This window comes from Brassica napus, unplaced genomic scaffold (assembly GCF_020379485.1).
Source record: "Brassica napus cultivar Da-Ae unplaced genomic scaffold, Da-Ae ScsIHWf_2687;HRSCAF=3445, whole genome shotgun sequence".
Lineage (NCBI taxonomy): Eukaryota > Viridiplantae > Streptophyta > Magnoliopsida > Brassicales > Brassicaceae > Brassica > Brassica napus.
Genome location: NW_026015973.1, coordinates 110,001 through 117,500, shown reverse-complemented (window position 1 = coordinate 117,500; position 7,500 = coordinate 110,001).

Genomic DNA, 7,500 nt, shown 5'->3' with positions numbered 1-7,500 from the left:
TGGAACGTGAGGTGATGTGCCATACGTGAATGTAACATCTCCAGTCTGGTCAATGTTAACTTGATTAACCGTGCAACAATCAAACAAGAACATGCACGATCAATCACGCTAACATGATTCAGAGCAAGGGTGCCACTCTCAAATACACACAAACACACTTATTCCAGAAATGATTTCCCTTACAGTATTCCATACCCTTCTTATATATCTGAGATACTCTTCAAAAACTTCTGAACGACTCAATCTCACTGAAATTTCGCATATCCAAGTCTTGTTCTATTACTTTCTGATTTCCTTCTTCTGTCTAGTAACTGAGGAATCAACAAGTCCGCCTATACCAAACTTGATTTACCAACGAAGTACTCTTGTATGATGACTTCACACTTTCTCTGTTAATATATCTTCTGATCTCTTAACAACTTGAGCATCCCCATATGCCTTATGGTTATACCTTTTTCCTTGCACTCTTCAATCTTCCTTGGGATTTACTTCACATCTGCTTAATTTTAGGTTGAATTTGGATTCCTTCTCCCACATCTCCATCTTATGAACTTGTACATGACACAGTCCTCATACTATTCTTCGAAATTCTCTTCACCCAGTTCCTTCTATGAATTCCTTAGATTCTCATCCTTCAACTGAGTTCCTCAAATACGAATGAATAAGCCATCTTGATTTTCTACTTGCAATCTTGAAGGTTCTCTATTCTTTCCATATAAGGCAGCAAAATAAATCACTCCCAATTCCGCTTCATGATTCTTGAGATCCTACTCCATATCATCATTAATATCACTTCCTCTTAAAGCATAAGCAGCAATATTTGCTCTTCCTTAGGCTTTTTTGATCAGTGAAAACTTGCATCCTTTCCCCATATTGAAATGATCACTAAATTTGATGTGTAACAGAACTGCCACCAACCCCAACTTGTGCATCAAATAGTTTTCCTTATGCTTCCTTAGCTCCCTTGATGCATAAATGATTACCATATCGTCTTGCATTAGCATTCACCTAGACCAACACATAATACATCCATGTAGTAGTATATGGCTGGTTAGGCTCATGCAAGTCTAAGATATGCATAGACGTAGATACTTCCTCTAACTAATTTCATACTTCATCAATACTTTTACTCCATTCCAAGGTAACACCATTCTCAGTCGATCAACTCATTGGTGGATATGGTTTCTAACTCTTGAACAAACTTCTGATGGTAACCGGCCAATCCACAGAACTTCGAATCTCGATAACTGAAATTGAGTACGACCATTATGTAGTAGTAGCGATCTTTTGTAAATATGCAACAACTCCTTGTTCCATTTACTGACTAAGGGATCTAACTTCCAATTTCCGTGCAGAAATATTTACTACAACGTGAAGCGTCCATCAAACGTCCTTGGAATAAAACTACGCCTTGCAACCGATCTTAACCATTCTTCAATTCTAGAACTTGATACTTGACCCTGATGGTCACGTCCTTGATTTTATACTCGAACATAACCGCAAACTCTGGTTCTTCTTCTTTACCACTGACATGGGTACACTCCACAGAAAATAACTAAGTCGAACAAAACCTTTCTCCAAACAAATCTTCTGACTGCTACTTGAATTTGGCTAGAACCACTTGGATAGATGCCTAGGCAATTGCAGCGAATCAAGGTTCAACCAGAATACTTGACGGGTTACTTTTGGATGTCAACAAATTTTCCACTTTCTTAAACATAGCTTCATGTTCCCTAGTTATCTAACTGTCCTCGATACTCTGCTTCTTGTTATTTTCTCTCCGCCCAATTATGATGATAATGGAATACGCCACTTCACCATTTCCCAAAAGGTTCCCAACTCTCCAGACTGATATGAGCGAGGCTCCAACACTTAGTAGAATACCATTGCAGGCCAACGGTAACTGGTCTTCTCTCAAAGACTTCCTTCCTCAACAACATCCTAATTGAGCTCGATAACTAGATAGCCAATCTCACTCTAGATAGAAACAAACCGCTCTAATGGAAGTACTAAGGAATGGGGATGGGATACGAAGGCATACCATAACTCTAAATGGCAGCCAGTACTTCCACGAATAAGAACAGTGTACTTGAATTCACTAAAGTGAATCCTTCCTAAAACAATGACACTACCCGAGAACTACATCTATGTGTTGTTCCCGCATCAAACACAATATGGGCGGAAAATTCCGTCCATAGGCAAGGTCTCATACGACACCTTGATCACTCCTTCACTTATTTATTTAATCATTCATAAATTTTTAAAATGCACACAACACGCAATGGGATAAGAAGCAAACCTGTGATTGGACCTTTTCAGAGGTTTTGACGGTCCAGGCAACTATAAAGTGTAGGCTCTACCCAAATAGCCTAACACTTGGATGTGGACTAACGGTAAGGAAAATCGGACTAGTTCAACAAGTGTTATCTTAGGTATAGGTAACGTAGATCGGGTAACTTCATGAGGAAGGGTAACCTAAATTCCTAACTCTTCACAAGAACCACCAAAGCGCGAATGATGCAAACGTTCCAGGATTTCCCAAACTTTGACAATCACGACCATTCTGTCTTTGCTAGTCACAACCATAACGGCTCAAGGTCCTCGATCTTGATCTGATGAAATGTACACCCAAAATCATCCCCAACGACTTACTTAACTCACTTCTTGAAACTGACCTTTGATCTGCAGCGGTTGGAAAATAAACGGTCTGCATGACTTGGTTAACCTCTTCAGCAATAATAGCTTCTTTAACATTCACGTCATACTCTAACATCTCCTCGAAGCTTTGAAACTCCATGGTCTTTTATCTACTCCAAAATTCTTGGCTAAGTTCCCAAAGATTTTTCGTATGATCTTTTGCTTATTCTCCAAACCATAATCGATGAATCCAATTCACTCGACCACGTATCTCGATGCTTGTGTAGAAAATACTACTTCCTGAACTCATGAAATCTGTCCAACTCGAACTCAACTCTCTGAAGTAACTCTTGACTCTCGACCAACAACTCATAGCGTTCATCTCCAAATAGCTTGCTGCCAAATCCTTCTTGTAATTCTCTGAACAACGGCCACGTGAATATTCTGCTCTGAGTGTTGGATCCCAAATCTGCCTCAAGCCAAAGTATACTTCTAACGGTTTAGTCCTTCTTCAGTATCTTATGGTCCCAACTTCTTCTTCTTTGCATCATAAGCTTCATGATATTCCGTTGCAAACAGAATGCTTCTGGTGCTTCCATCATCTTGTAATACAGTCAAACCATCTCTTCCTCCAACGCTAAGCTTGAAACAAATGCTTAAGAAATCATGCTTGTATGGCTGTGGTGCTTGTACGTCTTAGCATGAGCTGGTTAGACTTGAGAAACCGGAATAATAAGTGCATCTATGTGATCAAGTGTAGTCGAATCGCTCTGAACCGGATCACAAACAACACCCACCTTGACATCGATAACACACGAGTCCGGAGATGTATTCGATGTATCAATTATATCCCATAAATCTCTCTAAAGTATTAGCATCCCCACTAAAACTCAGAAAAACGGCAGGAAGGCATGAGGTTATTGACTTCTAGCAGGAAGGTAGTGAACCCCACCATGAGGGTAGCAAACTTGATCATGATGATAATAACCTCGGTAAGTACGCTCCATCCATTCAAGCTTGTCTCGGTGCTTCTACTATGAAATATCACTGTTAGGTAACTACCCATGACTATCTATCCTAAAATGAAGGAACAAGCCAGCATATCCTAGTTATCCTTGCGACTCATTTTGACTCGAAAAACATTTGAAACAAGTCCCATTCTAGCATCGTATAACCATGCTCTGATACCACCTTTGTGACACCCCCGATCATAGATGACCGGAAATGACACGGTCGATGTTCCTCGATGGTCGATCTGAGGTTCTCAGATAACTTCCGATCGCCTTAGACCAACAATCAAAGAACACCAACGCTCCTATCGGATACCACTCTAGGCTTTTCAACCCGAGAAAGCAATACCTGATAGTTAGTTCGTCCGGACAAGGACTAATATCATATGGAACCCGTACTTTAAAAAAAACATTATTTATATATCATTCAAAATCATCTTACAAAATTTGTTATAAATTAACCTCGAGGTTTTCGGTCTACAAATCTTATTCATAAGATATATCAAAATGACTTTGCAAGGATAATAAAACTACCGCTGGCTAATGCCGTTCCTTCCCGTCCTAGAGTAAAGGTCTCCCACCTACTGGTTACCTGCATATCAAATGAGTCATGAGTAACTAGTTTACTCAGTGAGTCTAATCCCACACCCAAACACATATCAATAGTATCCCGAGCAATCGACACCATTTGAATGCAGTGGAATTATATTCCATAATTAATATAAGGCCTCTCAATCCATCCATGTGAATCTATCTTAAACATCACCTCCACGATACCCGCCAATCACTCATACTCTTAATATATATATATATGCTAAACCCGGAAAACCACCAAGGCTAACCGAACTTAACGGGAATAAATATAACCATCATCTCCATCAGATATTCCAAGATAGAACATCCAACGCTGCATGCAGTTACACGGCCTCCAGGGTGCGACCCCATCATCGTGTCTTCATGACCTTGATCCATATCGCAGGACCAATTCACGGCAATGCGGGACTTTCGGGAGAGTGAGTATACAATAAGACTTCACATGATTCACACTTATTAATAGAATACTTATAGATTAGTACTTGAGAACAAGTACTAAGGCTCGGGATAACCTCAAAGAATTATTCTTGCTTATTCTTAAGTATTTAAACTAGATAAATACTTCATATATAAATATAGATTAAGGAATAATACTTAATCAATCAAACCATAATTACTCCTTAATTAATCCATGATTAATCCTTAATTAATCAATGATTATTCCTTAATTAATTCATGATTAATTCTTAATTAATCAACCATATTCAATATGCAATCATGCATACTCATTCATAATTCATTCATCATCTATCTAGACTCACCTTTAAATCCATGAGATTGGTTAAGGAAGACTAGACTCGAGCTCAAGCTAATCACACTTCACTTTTGGATCACTCTCGGTTCAGAACCATCACAAGGATCCGGCTGATCCGAATACTCTCCTTGGCCATCGGTTTTACTCAACTAATTAAACTTGACTGGTTGTCTCTCTTCAAGCTAACCACGAATTAACCGATCAAAATCAAAGGCTGAAGAACATAGGTGATTCTCAACTTCAGGACACCAAATCTTCAGCTCTTAAACACTCCAAAGCTCACTGATTAAAGTCACAGGATGGTGAGAAAGAGTTTTCCATGCTCACTCCTCTTCTCTGAATATTTTTCTGAATTTTTCATGAATCTTTTCTCACAGATTTTTCTCTCTTCTTTCTCTCTTTCTCTCTGAATTTTTCTCTGGTTTTTCTTGCAGGTTATGAACGTCCAGAGGAGAGAAGAGGGTATTTTATATAATAAGGAGTTGCTTCAGATGAGGGTTTGCTCCCACAAAAGACAAAGATGAGGTTAGACAGCTGGTGACATGCTACAGCACACCAAGCAGCACAAGCAGCTGAACTTTTCCTTCCCATGAAGAAAGCTACAAGCAGCTGAAGCAAGTAGCTTGTGACCAGCATGTGACTTCTAATGAGCAAGCAGGCAAGCAAGTAGGTGTAGGTCATGTGACCTAATTACTGAGGAAGCAAGTAGGCTAGAAGGTGCAAAGCATGTGACTGTTCAGAAATAATTTTAAGAGTTTGTCGATATTTTCTGGACTGTTTCGACTAAATATTTTTCATCATTCGAATCTCGTCCTGCTCTGAATAAACTCACCCAGCATGAATAAAAATCAACGATAATAATTAACACTCGACCAGAACCATCAAGAGATAGTTTTTCGACCAAAAGACAGCCCCGTCGAGATTAATTCACAGTGTCGATTTTTATTTAAATTCTGATCGATCAATCTTTAAACTGATCTTAAAGAATTTTCTTGACCAAAATTATATCTGCTCGTGAGGGTTATTACACGGACAGTCCACGGGAAGGGCCAGCATGCTGATATGTGTGGTCAGCATGCTGATATATGTTCACTACACGGATCAGTACACGGACAGTCCACGGGAAGGGCCAGCATGCTGATATGTGTACTGACATGGTGCATCAGTTGTCCAAAATCAGTACACGGACAGTCCACGGGAAGGGCCAGCATGCTGATATGTGTGGTCAGCATGCTGATATGAGCTCAGTACACGGATCAGTCCACAGACAGTCTGTGTGTGCTAACGGACAGGCACGGACGTCCTGCGTGTGCTGACGGACGTCCTGTGTGTACTGAACAGACAGCCCACGTGGGCCAAAATCACCCGAACAGTCCACAGGAAGGGCCAGCATGCTGATATGTGTACTGGCGGACGACCACAGACGTCCTGTGTGTACTGACGGACGGCCACGGACGTCCTGTGTGTGCTGACGGACGTCCTGTGTGTACTGACGGACGTCCTGTGTGTACTGACGGACACATGGACACACACGGACAGCCACGGACGTCCTACGTGTGCTGACGGACGTCCTGTGTGTGCTGACGGACGGCCACGGACGTCCTCTGTGTACTGACGGACGTCCTGTGTGTGCTGACGGATGGCCACAGACGTCCTGTGTGTACTGACGGACGGCCACGGACGTCCTTTGTGTGCTGACGGACGTCCTGTGTGTACTGACGGACGTCCTGCGTGTGCTGACGGACACACGGACACACACGGACACACACGGACAGCCACGGACGTCCTGCGTGTGCTGACTAGGGGTGGGCGTTCGGGTACCCGTTCGGGTTCGGGTCGGGTATTTCGGATTTTCGGGTATTTCGGTATAGAGGTCTAGAACCCGTTCGGGTATTTCTGTACTTCGGGTCGGGTTCGGGTATTTTTAGTTCGGATTCGGTTAATTCGGATCGGGTTCGGATATTTAGATTTTGAAAAAAAAAATTAAAATTTTCATTTCTCAAGTTTGTTGTATTTAAAAATATAACTTTTAGTTAACTAATTTTCTATTTTTAAATGATTGAATGGTTAATAGATTTGGACATAACATTTTAAAACTAAAAAGGCATTAATTTAGTTTTTTTTTATGTAAGTTTTTGTTAATTTTTGAAATAAAAAACTTGACATGCATTTTAAGTGATTAACAAATCATTTTTTCCGTAATTGTATGTATATCATATGAACTTAAAGTATGTGTAGTATCAATATAAATATTTTATATAAAATGAGAGATATAAACTAGAAATATATGGTTAATTAACATATGTTCGGTTATCTTCGGATATCCATTCGGGTTCGGGTATTATCCGTTCGGGTTCGGGTATCCAATCTCTCCTTATTCAATACCCGTTCGGGTATTTTGCTACTTCGGTTCGGATTTTGGTTCGGGTTTTTCGGATCGGGTTCGGGTGCCACTTCGGATATCGGGTAAAGTGCCCACCCCTAGTGCTGACGGACGTCCTGCGT